Source organism: Plecotus auritus, assembly GCF_963455305.1.
Source record: "Plecotus auritus genome assembly, chromosome: X".
Classification (NCBI taxonomy): Eukaryota; Metazoa; Chordata; class Mammalia; order Chiroptera; family Vespertilionidae; genus Plecotus; species Plecotus auritus.
In genome coordinates, this window is record NC_137784.1 from 55,612,721 (window position 1) to 55,625,790 (window position 13,070).

A 13,070-nucleotide genomic window follows, 5' to 3' on the forward strand; every position below is an offset into this window, starting at 1 on the left:
ATCCCTATTAAAATACTAATGGCATATTTCACAGGTCTAGAACAAATACTCCAAAAACTTATATGGAACCAAAACTGACCCCGAACAGCTACAGCAATCTTGAGAAAGATGAACACAGTAGGAGAAATCACACCAGATATCAAGTTATACTACAAAACCACCATAATCAAAACAGCCTGGTACTGGCACAAGAACAGGCATATAGATCAATGGAACAGAACAGAGAACCCAGAAATCAACCCACACCATTATGCTCAATTAATATTTGACAAGGGAGGCAAGAGCATACAATTGAGTCAAGACAGTCTCTTCAATAAATGATGTTGAGAAAATTGGACAGATACATGCAAACAAATGAAAGTAGACCACCAACTTACACCATACACGGAATAAACTAAAAATGGATAAAAGACTTGAATGTAAATTGTGAAACCATAAAAATCCTAGAAGAAACCATAGGCAGCAAAAGCTCAGACATCTCTGGTAGCAATATGTTTACGGATACATCTCCTAGGGCAGTGGTCGGCAAACTCATTAGTCAACAGAGCGGCAAACTGCGGCTCACAAACTGCATGTGGCTCGCGAGCCGCAGTTTGCCGACCACTGTCCTAGGGCAAAGAAACTAAGGAGAAAATAAACAAATAGGACTGCATGAAAATAAAAAGCTTCTGCACTGCAAAAGAAATCATCAACAAAACGAAAAGGGAGCCCACTGCATGGGAGAACATATTTGGCAATGATACATCTGATAACGGGTTAATATCCAAAATATAGAAGGAACTCACACAACTTAACAAAAGAAAGACAAACAACCCAATTTAAAAATGAGCAAACGCATGAACACAGACAGTGGAGTGATGAGGGCCTGGGGCAGGGGTCGGGGGTCGGCTGGAGTGGGCCCATGGGGATAAGAAAGGGGACATATGTAATACTTTCAACAATAAAGACTTAAAAATATTTTTTAAATGGGCAAATGGCCTAAATAGACACTTCTCCAAAGCAGTCAAACAGATGGCCAAGAGACATGTCAAAAAAATACTCAAGGTTCGCTGCCTCCTACTCTCACTGTTTAGCTGCCATGATAAGTGCCAGCCGAGCTGAGGCATCCCGTCTCATCAGCGCTGCAGCCTCCCAGGGTCCCACAGTCGCCCGCCACCAGGATGGCTGGAATGGCCTTAGTCATGAGACTTTTAGAATTGTTTCAAAGCGGGACCATGTATCAGAAGCAATCAAAGGAGCAGTTGTTGGTATTGACTTGGGTACTACCAATTCCTGTGTGGCAGTTATGGAAGGTAAACAAGCAAAGGTGCTGGAGAATGCTGAAGGTGCCAGAACCACCCCTTCAGTTGTAGCCTTCACAACAGATGGTGAGCGACTTGTTGGCATGCCTGGCTGTCACCAACCCAAACAACACATTCTGTGCTACCAAGCATCTTATTGGCCGGCGATATGATGACCCTGAAGTCCAGAAAGCATTAAAAAAGTTCCCTTTAAAATTGTCCATGCCTCCAATGGTGATGCCTGGGTTGAAGCTCATGGAAAACTCTATTCTCCAAGTCAGATTGGAGCATTTGTGTTGATGAAGATGAAAGATACTGCAGAAAATTACCTGGGACATACAGCAAAAAAATGCTATGATCACAATCCCAGCTTATTTCAATGACTCTCAAAGACAGACCACTAAGGATGCTGGTCAGATAGCTGGACTGAATGTGATTCGGGTGATTAATGAATGCACAGCTGCTGCTCTGGCCAATGGTCTAGACAAGTCGGAAGATAAAGTCATTGCTGTGTATGATTTAGGTGATGGAACTTTTGATATTTCTGTCCGGGAAATTCAGAAAGGAGTATTTGAGGTGAAGTCCACCAATGGAGACACTTTCTTAGGTGGTGAAGACTTTGATCAGGCCTTGCTACAACACATTGTGAAGGATTTTAAAAGAGAGATGGGAGTTGATTTGACCAAAGACAACATGGCACTTCAAAGAGTTTGGGAAGCTGCTGAGAAGGCTAAGTGTGAACTCTCCTCATCTGTGCAGACTGACATCAATTTGCCATATCTTACAATGGATGCATCTGGACGTAAGCATTTGAATATGAAGCTGACCCGGGCTCAGTTTGAGGGGATTGTTGCTGAGCTAGTCAGGAGGACCATCGCTCCATGCCAAAAAGCCATGCAGGATGCAGAAGTTAGTGGCATGATTAGAATGCCCAAGGTTCAGCAGACTGTGCAGTATCTCTTTGGTCGAGCCCCAAGTAAAGCTGTCAATCCTGACAAGGCTGTCGCCATTGGAGCTGCCATTCAGGGAGGTGTGTTGGCTGGTGATGTCACAGATATGCTGCTCCTGGATGTCACTCCCCTTTCTTTGGGTATTGAGAATCTGGGAGGTGTATTTACCAAACTTATTAACAGGAACACCGCTATTCCAACCAAGAAAAGTCAGGTGTTTTCTACAGCTGCTGATGGTCAGACTCAAGTGGAGATTAAAGTGTGCCAGGGTGAGAGAGAGATGTCTGGAGACAACAAATTTCTTGGACAGTTTACTTTGATTGGAATTCCCCCAGCCTCACGTGGAGTCCTTCAGATTGAAGTTACATTTGACATTGATGCCAATGGGATTTTACATGTTTCTGCCAAAGATAAGGGTACAGGATGCAAGCAGCAGATTGTGATCCAGTCTTCTGGTGGGTTAAGCAAGATGATATTGAAAATATGGTTAAAAATGCAGAGAAGTATGCTGAGGAAGATAGGCGAAGAAAGGAATGAGTTGAAGCAGTTAATATGGCTGAAGGAATCATCCATGATACAGAAAGCAAGATGGAGGAACTCAAGGACCAATTGCCTGCAGATGAGTGCAACAAACTAAAAGAGGAGATTTCCAAAATGAGAGAGCTCCTGGCTCAAAAAGATAAAACTGGAGAAAACATAAGGCAGGCTGCATCTTCCCTTCAGCAAGTGTCATTGAAGCTCTTCGAAATGGCATACAAAAAAGATGGCCTCTGAGCGAGAAGGCTCTGGAAGTTTTAGTACTGGGGAACAAAAGGAAGATCAAAAAGAGGAGAAACAGTAATAACAGTAAACTTTGGAGCCAAAAGGACAACATATGATGCTTGGGAGTGAAGGGACTTCCTGAGCAGAAATGGGCAGACTTCAATCTTTTACTGTGTTTTTGCAGTATTCTATATATAATTTCCTTAATATGTAAATTTAGTGACTTACCTAATGATCATTTAATGAGTGATAATTCCAACAGCAACAAACCTCACACTGTTCTGTCTGTCCCTAGCCTATCACTTTTCAGCTGCACCAAAAAGGGAAGATGATGATTGATTGATTGTAAAGACTTAACATTGTTTTGTGCTGAAATACCTGTGTTTCCAAGGGGTGAAACATTCCCACACACAACAATGAATGTAGTCAGACCTGGAATAAAACCACTGGGGATATAAGATACTTAAGTACTGCCATACCAGTCTGTGTGGGTATACATGGGATCCTTCAACTGAGGCCTTGCAAGACAAGCCTGCTGTGCCACATTCAGAGGTAGAGCAGGGGAAGCTAAGCTATTTATGTTAGGTAAAGCTTTTAAAACAAGGTAATAAGGCTCCCTGATTTTCCTATAGCATACTTTTATAGCTACCTTCTGGCCTTTGGCACCTGTATCTTGGATTATTCTTTTTTATCCATTCTGGATTTTTTTTAAATAAATATGAAAAGAAAAAAAATGTTCAAAGTCACTAATCATCAGAGAGATACAAATTAAAACCACAATGAGTTATTACCACACACCTGTCAGAATGGCTACCATCAACAAATCAACAAATGACAAGTGCCGTGGAGGATGTGGAGAAAAGGGAACCCTAGTACACTGCTGGTGGGAATGCAGACTAGTGCAGCCATTATGGAAAACAGTATGGAGGTTCCTCAAAAAATTAAATATGGTACTGCCAATTAACCCAGTGATCCCATTTCTAGGAATATGCCTTAAGAATCTTGAAACACCAATCAGAAAGAATGTATGCACCCCCTATGTTCATAGCAGCACAATTTACAATAGCTAAGATCTGGATACAGCCCAAGCACCCATCAGTAGATGAGTGGATAAAAAAAGCTGTGGTACATTTATACCATGGAATACTATGCAGCAGTAAAAAAAGGATCTCTTACCCTCTGAGACAGCACGTATGGACCTGGAGAGTATTACGTTAAGTGAAATAAGCCAGTCAGAGAAAGACAAGTGTCACATGATGTCACTCATATGTGGAAACTAATGAACACAGTAGATCTAGAGACATAAGCATAGAACATACTGCGAAATCTCAGAGGGAAGGTGGGGGATAATGGGTGGGTGGGAAGTGATCAACCAAAGAACTTGTATGCATATATACATAACCATTGGACACAAACAATAGGGTGGTGAAGGCTTAAGGTGGGATTCGAGGGAGGGCTAGAAGGGGTCAATGTGGGGACATATGTAATACTTTTAACAATAAAGATTTAATTAAAAATAAAATTCACACAAGTGAAAACAAACAAACAGAAAAAGAATATGACTAAGGTTTGGGATTGGGGCATTTTCCTCCCAGGGGGAAAATGTGCAAAATCTTTGCAGTAAATCAATGTAACCCCCAAGCCTTTGGTGTTAGACATATTTTATTTGTTTGGTTTATAGAGCTTCCTGTAGAATATTAATTGATTACAGGGCAATTTCTGTACATCTTTTCTAAAAAGCCAAGTTAGCATAATATATGTTCAGTTCAGACTTTAAAAGATAAACAACAAATTTAAATTCCACCAGGGTAACTGAGAGTTCCCTAACAAATCCCCTAGATTGTTGTGGAAGAAAGTTCTATATCAAGTCTCTTCCCATTTACTTATTCTTGCTGTCAGAGGAGCTCAATATACAAGAATTACAAAAGGGGAAGGAAGAGGAGGAAAAATATATTGTATTAAACAAAAACCTCTTGAACATATTTTCAAAGTTGGCATCCTATTTTTAAAGATCTGAAATTTTATATTTATAGAATCCTAACTGAATAATTCATTGAATACATAAAGGCAACAACCTTGACACCCAAAGTAAAGTAAGTTGAAGTACTTCCAATTTCATTCACAAGTACAGTGGCTGTCTCTTAATATGTGACATCTCCTAAGGAGATCTGACCAAAGAATGTGGCAGAAAGCAAGGAGAGCAGCAGCTGTTTTTGAACTATCTTTAGGCAGGGAAAAGACAAAAACTGAGAAAGGTCTGAACTGAGATTTGTTAACAAGAAGTGAGGGGAAGAGCTTTATAAACAATACCCACTACCATCCTTTATGTTCTAGGCTTCTGTTCCAACAAAATTTTAATATACTAGAACAATTTTGGTATCTTATCGTTTGTGTAAAAATGGGGTTTTCCCTCTTTGACTGAATGTATATTCCCATGTTGTATATAACCTCTACTTTAATATAGTCACTGTTCTAAAAAGAGATAAGCCTATAGAAAGTACACTCACTTTCCATAGCCTCCTTAAAATTTACTAAGAATGCTTAATTAGTAGCTATTCATTCCTGCTTGTATCACCAACTGCTCCCTACAGTTTTCTCAACACATAGATAATTAAAGCATGACGAAAATGTGTTCCATAGATTAGTAGTATATGGTAGAAGATATGGATGATTGTCCTTATGATAGTTTTATCTGCGAACTCAACAAGTAATCCATGTTTGACTTGAATGTGATAAATTTTAGAATAAGAAACAGTAGTTTGGGTCCCCACTGCAGACACTATCCCAGACTGACATTGGGGTTGAACCTCACTGGCAGCAAGTCAGAAGGGAGATCCCTCCCACAAACGGGATATCAACAATCAAGTCGCAATTACAACAGGAGAATCCAAGCAATGCACACAAGGGGCATTCCTAGAGCATCCAGCTCAGGTAAACAAAGAGATTACACCACTGGACCCCTCAAGACACTTTCTATGTAAGGCCATCCCACAAAGACTGGGAGGCATAGAAGTTCTATCTAATACATAGAAGCAAATACAAAGAGACAGCTAAAATGGGGAGAAAAAGAACCCCCAAATGAGAGAAAATAAGGTATCTCCAGAAAAAGAACTAAATGAGATAGAGGCAAGCAACTGAAGCATAGTGGTTCCTCCTTTGGAAAAGCTGCTGTTTGAACTACTCTGTTATTCTTAGACAGTCTCTTATTCCATGGGTCAACTCTGTTATTTTTAGACTGTAAAATAACTTTGTTCTTTGCTTGAATAGAAAAGATAAACTTAACTGTCTGACCTTGCAAGCTAGCCATCTAAAGGGGCTGAAACACTATATTAATTCACATATTCTACCAAGTGTTTGTTCATCCAAGGTCACAGGTGTTTGATTAGATATAATATGTATTCAAGGTTACAAGCTGTCTTACACAAAGAACTAGAAGGATATCAAAAGGAAATACTCCCTCCTGTGTTTGTTCAGAATTTGACAGAGGTAATCTGCTTTGAACCTGCACCAATAAAGATGACTCCTAACTAATTGGCTCATTAGGCATCTGGTCCAGCTCACTGATTTGTGATACAACACAACCAACAATACATAGCGTTCAAAGCAATGGTTATAAAGATGCTTAAATAACTTAGTGCAAAACAGCATGAAAAGGGAAATAGAGGCCATTAACAAGAACCAGACAGAAAGGAAGAATGATATATCTGAAGAACACACTCAAAGGGATTAAAAGTAGATTGGATGAAGCAGAGGACCAAATCAGCAATTTGGAAGACAAGGTAGAAATAAATACCCAATTAGAGCAGCAAATACAAAAAATAAATGAAAAGCAAGAAGATAGCTTAAGGCAGTGGTCAGCAAACCACGGCTCGCGAGCCACATGCGGCTCGCGAGCCGTGGTTTGCCGCTCTGTTGACTAATGAGTTTGCCGACCATTGTCATATACTACCCTTTACCTTTTTGCACACAATATGCCACAATTGCCTAATCCTCACAGCTTCCAACTACACGGTAACATTTAGTCTAGTCTAGTGGTCGGCAAACTCATTAGTCAACAGAGCGGCAAACCGCGGCTCGCCGACCACTGGCTTAAGGGAACTCTGGAACAAAATGAAATGCAACAACATCTGTATTACAGGAATACCAGAAGGGGCAGAGGATGAGCAAGGAACAGAGAACCTGTTTAAAGAAATAATGACAGAAAACTTTCCCAACCCAGTGAAGGAAAACGTTACACAAGGTTCAGGAAGCATAGAGAGTCCCAATCAAGAAGTATCGAAAGGGTTCCACAACTAGACACATCATAATTAAAATGGCAAATGTTAAAGACAAAGAAAGATTCTTAAAGGGAGAGAGAGAGAGAGAGAGAGAGAGAGAGAGAGAGAGAGAAAGAAAATTATATACAAAGGAGTTCCCATTAGAATGTCGACTGACTTCTCAAGAGAAACAGTTCAGACCAGAAGGGAGTGGCATGAAGTACTCAAAGTAATGAAAAGCAAGGGCCTAGATCCAAGACTACTGTATCCAGCGAGGCTATCATTTAAAATTGAAGGTGAAATAAAAATCTTTCCAAATAAAAAAAGGCTAAAAGAGTACATTACCACCAAATCAGCAATGCAAGAAATGTTAAAGGGACTGCTCCAAGAAGAAGAAAAAGAGCGAGAGGGGATCATAGCAATAAAGAAAATAAAAATGGCAATAAATAAATACCTATCAATAATAACCTTAAATGTAAATGGACTAAATGCTCCAGTCAAAAGATATGAGGTGATTGAATGGATAAAAAAACATGACCCAGCCCTAACTGGTTTGGCTCAGTGAATACAGCGTTGGCCTGCGGACTGAAGAGTCACAGGTTCAATTCTGGTCAAAGGCATGTACCTTTGTTGCGGGCACATCCCCAGTAGGGGGTGTACAGTAGACAGCTGATGGATGTTTCTCTCTCATCCATGTTTCTAACTCTCTATCCCTCTCCCTTCCTCTCTGTAAAAAAGAAATAAAAATATATTAAAAAAACAAAAAACATGACCCATATATATGCTGTCTACAAGAGGCCCACCTCAGAACAAAAGACATACACACAGTGAGAGTGAGGGGATAGAAAAATATATGCCATGCAAATGGAAAGGAAAAATAAAGCTGGAATAGCAATACGCCTTTCAGACAAAATATACTTCAAAACAAAGGCCATAACAAGAGACAAAGAAGGCCACTTCATAATACTAAAGGGAATGATTCAACAAGAAACTATAACCCTTGTAAACATATATGCACTCAATATAGGAGCACCCAAGTACATTAAAAATTTTGATGGAGCCCTAGCTCGTTTGGCTCAGTGGATAGAGCGTCGGCCTGCGAACTGAAAGGTCCCAGGTTCTATTCCAGTCAAGGACACATGCCCGGGTTATGGGCTCGATCCCCAGTGGGGGACTTGCAGGAGGCAGCCGATCCATGATTCTCTCATCATGGATGTTTTTATCTCTCTCTCCGTCTTCCTTCTTCTCTGAAATTAATAAAATATATTTAAAAAAAATCTTAATAGACTTTAAGGGAGAGACTGACAGAAAAACATACATAGAGGGGGATTTTAACACCCCACTGACATCACTGGATAGATCTTCCAGGAAAAAAAATTAATAAGGAAACAGAGGCCTTAAATGACACCATAGATCAAATGGATCTAACCAATATTTACAGACCATTCACCCAAAGCAACAGAATATCCATTCTTCTCAAGTGCACATGGAACATTCTCAAAGATAGACCACATGTTAGGGCACAAAATAACTCTATACAATTTCAAGAAGACTGATATAACACCAAGCATCTTCTCAGAATACAATGAATTAAGTTAGAAATCAATTACAATAAAATAAACTCAAATATATGGCGGCTAAATAGCATGTTATTAAACAATAAATGGGTTACCAATGAGATCAAGCAAGGAATTAAAAAGTTCCTGGAAACAAGTGAAAATGAACACAAAACCACCCAAAACCTATGGGACACGGTGAAAGCAGTCCTGAGAGGGAAGTTCATAGCATTACAGGTCTACCTCAAGAAATAAGAAAAAGGACTAATAAACTATCTAGCCCTACAACTAAATTAACTAGAAAGAGAACAGCAAGTAAAGCCCAGAGGAAGTAGAAGAAAGGAAATAATAAAGATCAGAGCAGAAATAAATGTCATAGAGACAAAACAAACAAACAAACAAAAAACAGCACAAAACATTAATAAATCCAAGATCGGGTTCTGATAAACAAGATTATTGAACCCCTAGCCAGACTCATCAAGAAACACAAAAAGAGGACCCAAATAAATAAAATCAGAAATGAAAGCGGTGATAGAACAATGGAAATCACAGAAATACAAAGGATTGTAAGCAAATACTATGAGCACCTATATGCCAACAAACTGGACAACATGGTTAAAATGGACAAATTACTAGAAACATGCAATCTCCCAAAACTCAATCAGGAAGAATCAGAAAACCTGAACAGGCCAATAACAACTGATGAAATTGAAGCAGTAATTTAAAAACTTCCAGCAAACAAAAGTCCTAGACCCAATGGATTTACAGGTGAATTTTACCAAGCATTCGCAAAAGAACTAACACCTATCCTCCTCTAACTATTCCAAAAAAAATTCAAGAGAAAAAACACAAGATCTTTTTACAAACCAGCTTATCCTAATTCCAAAACCAGATAAAGACATTACAAAGAAAGAAAATTACAGGCCAATACCCCTGATGAACATAGATGCTAAAGTCCTCAAAAAGTACAAGAAAATCAGATCTAGCAATATATTAAAAAGATCATACACCATGATGAAGTGGGATTTATTCCAGGGATGCAAGGCTGGTACAATATTCACAAATAAACAATGTGATACATCATATAACCAAACTGAAAGATAAAAACCACATGATTATATCAATAGATGCAGAAAAAGGATCTGACAAAATACAGACCTTTTTTTGATAAAAACTCTCAGTGCGAGTAGAGGGATCATACCTCAACATAATAAAGGCCATATACAACAAACCTACAGCCAATATAATACTCAATGTGCAAAAACTTAAAGTATTTCCCTTAAGAACAGGAATAAGACAAGGATGTCTGTTTTCACCACTCTTATTCAACATAGTACTGGAAGTCCTAGCCATAACAATCAGATAACAAGAAGAGATAAAAGGCATCCAAATTGGAAAGGAGGAAGTAAAATTGTCATTAGTCACAGATGACATGATACTGTACAGAGAACACCCTAAGGACTCCACCAGGAAACTAGTAGACTTAATAAATGAATTTAGCAAGGTAGCAGGATACAAAATTAACACCCACAAATTGATAGAATTTTTACACAATAATGAACTCTCAGAAAGAGAAACTAAAAAAGCCATCCCATTTACCATTGCAACAACAACAACAAAAAATAAGATACCTAGGGATAAACTTAACCAAGGAGGTAAAAGACCTGTACTTGGAAAACTATAAGACACTGAGAAAAGAAATAGAGGAGATACAAGCAAATAGAAGTGTATGCCATGTTCATGGATTGAAAGAATTAACATCATTAAAATATCTATACTACACAAAGCAATCTACATATTCAACACAATCTCTATTAGAATACCAATGGCATACTTCACAGAGCTAGAACAAAAACTCTAAAAATTTATATGGAACCAAAGAAGACCCCGAATACCTGCAGCAATCTTGAGAAAGAAGAATGAAGTAGGAGGGATCACAACACTGGATATCAAGTTATACTACAAAGCCATTATAAACACCTGGAACAGGCACAAGAACAGGCATATCAACCAATGGATCAGAACAGAGACCCCAGAAATAAACCCACACTATTATGGTCAATTAATATTTGACAAAGGAGGCAAGAATATACAATGGAATAAAGACAGTGTCTTCAACATTGGTGCTGGTAAAACTGGATAAACACATGCAAAAAGAAGAAACTAGACCACTAACTTACACCATACACAAGAATAAACTCAAGATGGATAAAAGATTTAAATGTAAGGCATGAAACCATAAAAAATCTTATAAGTAAAATCTCATACATAGGCAGTAAAATCTCATCCATCTCACGTAGCAATATGTTTACATATACATCTCCTAGGGCAAAAGCAACTGAGAAAATATACAAATGGGACTACATTAAAATAAAAAGCTACTGCACAAAAACGAAAAAGCTTCTGCACAGCAAAGGAAAGCACCATCAAATTGAAAAGGGAACCCACTGAATGGGACAACATATTTGCCATTGATACATCTGATAAAGGGTTAATATCCAAGATATATAAAGTACTCATACAACTCAATAAAAGGAAGACAAACAGTCCAATTTAAAAATGGGCAGAAAACCTGAACAGACATTTCTCCAAAGAGGACATACAAATGCTCAAGAGAAGCAAGAAAAACTGCTCAAAGTCACTAATCATCAGATAAATGCAAATTAAAACCACAATGAGATATCACCTCACACCTGTCAGAATGGCTAATATCAAAAAATCAACAAACAGAAAAAAAACCCCAAGATGGCGGCATAAGGTAAACACCTGTACGTGCTGCCTCTCACAACCACACCAAAATTACAACTAAAAGACAAAACCACTATCACCCAGAACCACGGGAAAGCTGGCGGAGTAGAAGTTCTACAACTAGAAGGAAAGAAGCTCATTGAGACTGTGTAGGAGGTGCAGAGGCTCAGAAAAGCAGAGGCACGGAGGAGCACGCAAATTGGGCTGGCGACTAGGTGCGCCGTTTTTTCCAATTGGAAGGGAGATACAAGCTCCCAAGTCCTCTGAACTCCAGTTTCCGGGGAGACTCTGGGGACCCAGACTCCTATGGGGAGAAACTGGACTGTCTGGCATTGGGTCGGAAAGTGAGGGTGGCTTTCTTGCAGAGGTGCACACAGGAATCATTGTTTACTGAGCTGGGGCGCGGGATGCGGGACGCGGAGATGCAGAGATGGGTGACTGGCAGCCATCGCTGTTTGCCATGCCCTAGTGATTCCCTGAGACCCCACCCCACCCAATTTACAAACCCGCCCAAGCTGTGCACAGCGGCTTTTGCACATGAATGGCCTGCCCTTCCGCAGCTTAACCTAACAAATTGCAGCTGGGTCAGACAGCTCGAAAACTTTCAAATCCCAAGCAAAGAGGAGAAATCTGCAGATCTCCCTGTAGCTCCTGCTGGGTGGCCAAAGACAATAGCTGATTTGCACCTCCTTGGAGATCCAGGAACCAGTGTACCTAGAGGTCAGTGTAAGATGACACCAGATTTCAACTCCTCACATACATAATTGACACACTCAAAAGGCAGACTGAGTGAGCAACAAAGCCCCACTGAAGCAAGTCCTGCCCGATAAGGGTGTCTCCAGCACAGCAGTTTTTCCATTACAGACACAGCCTATCCTCACAGCCAATTGGCCTGGAGGTCAATTCCTCCCAGTGTACTTACAGCAATCAAGGCTTAACTACAACAAGACTGTGCACCCAGCCCACAAAGGGGTGCACAAGAGTGTCCACCTCAGGTGATTGGGGAGGCTGAGCCACTGGGCCCTATAGGTCATGTACCACACAAAGCCACTCCATCAACACAGGGAAGCAGCCAAAATGCAGAGACAAAGAAACATGACACAAATGAAAGAAATGGAGGAAAGCAAACTACTTGATACAGAGTTCAAAAACACAGTTATAAGGTTACTCAAGAATCTTCTAGAAACCACCGAGAAACTTAGTGAGACCTCTGAGGAACTTAGTGAGACCTTCAAGGATCTTAATGAGAATGCCAAAAAAATGGAAAAGGACCAGTCTGAAATTAAGCATACACTGTCTGAAAAAAAGAATAATATACAGAAATCCAACAGTAGACTAGAGGACCCCAAGAATCAAACCAAAGATTTGAAATATGAGGAAGCAAAAAACACCCAACCAGAAAAACAAAAAGAAAAAAGAATCCAAAAATATGAAGATAATGTAAGGAACCTTTGGGACAACTTCCAGCATACCAACATCTGAATTATGGGGGTGCCAGAAGAAGAGAGAGAGGAAAAT

At 39.7% G+C, this 13,070-nt stretch overlaps 1 protein-coding gene and 1 pseudogene across 2 annotated transcripts in view; one reads left to right on the forward strand and one right to left on the reverse strand.

Moving 5' to 3' along the window:
• The window catches only part of TEX11 (testis expressed 11), a gene marked incomplete at both ends in the record, with an annotated part of 517,390 nt that overhangs the window by 363,493 nt on the left and 140,827 nt on the right, over positions 1-13,070 (reverse strand). The gene's annotated exons all lie outside the window — the stretch shown is intronic.
• On the forward strand, positions 1,079-3,071 carry LOC308239941 (stress-70 protein, mitochondrial-like; annotated as a pseudogene). Its single transcript has one exon. The product of its transcript is annotated as a stress-70 protein, mitochondrial-like (transcript).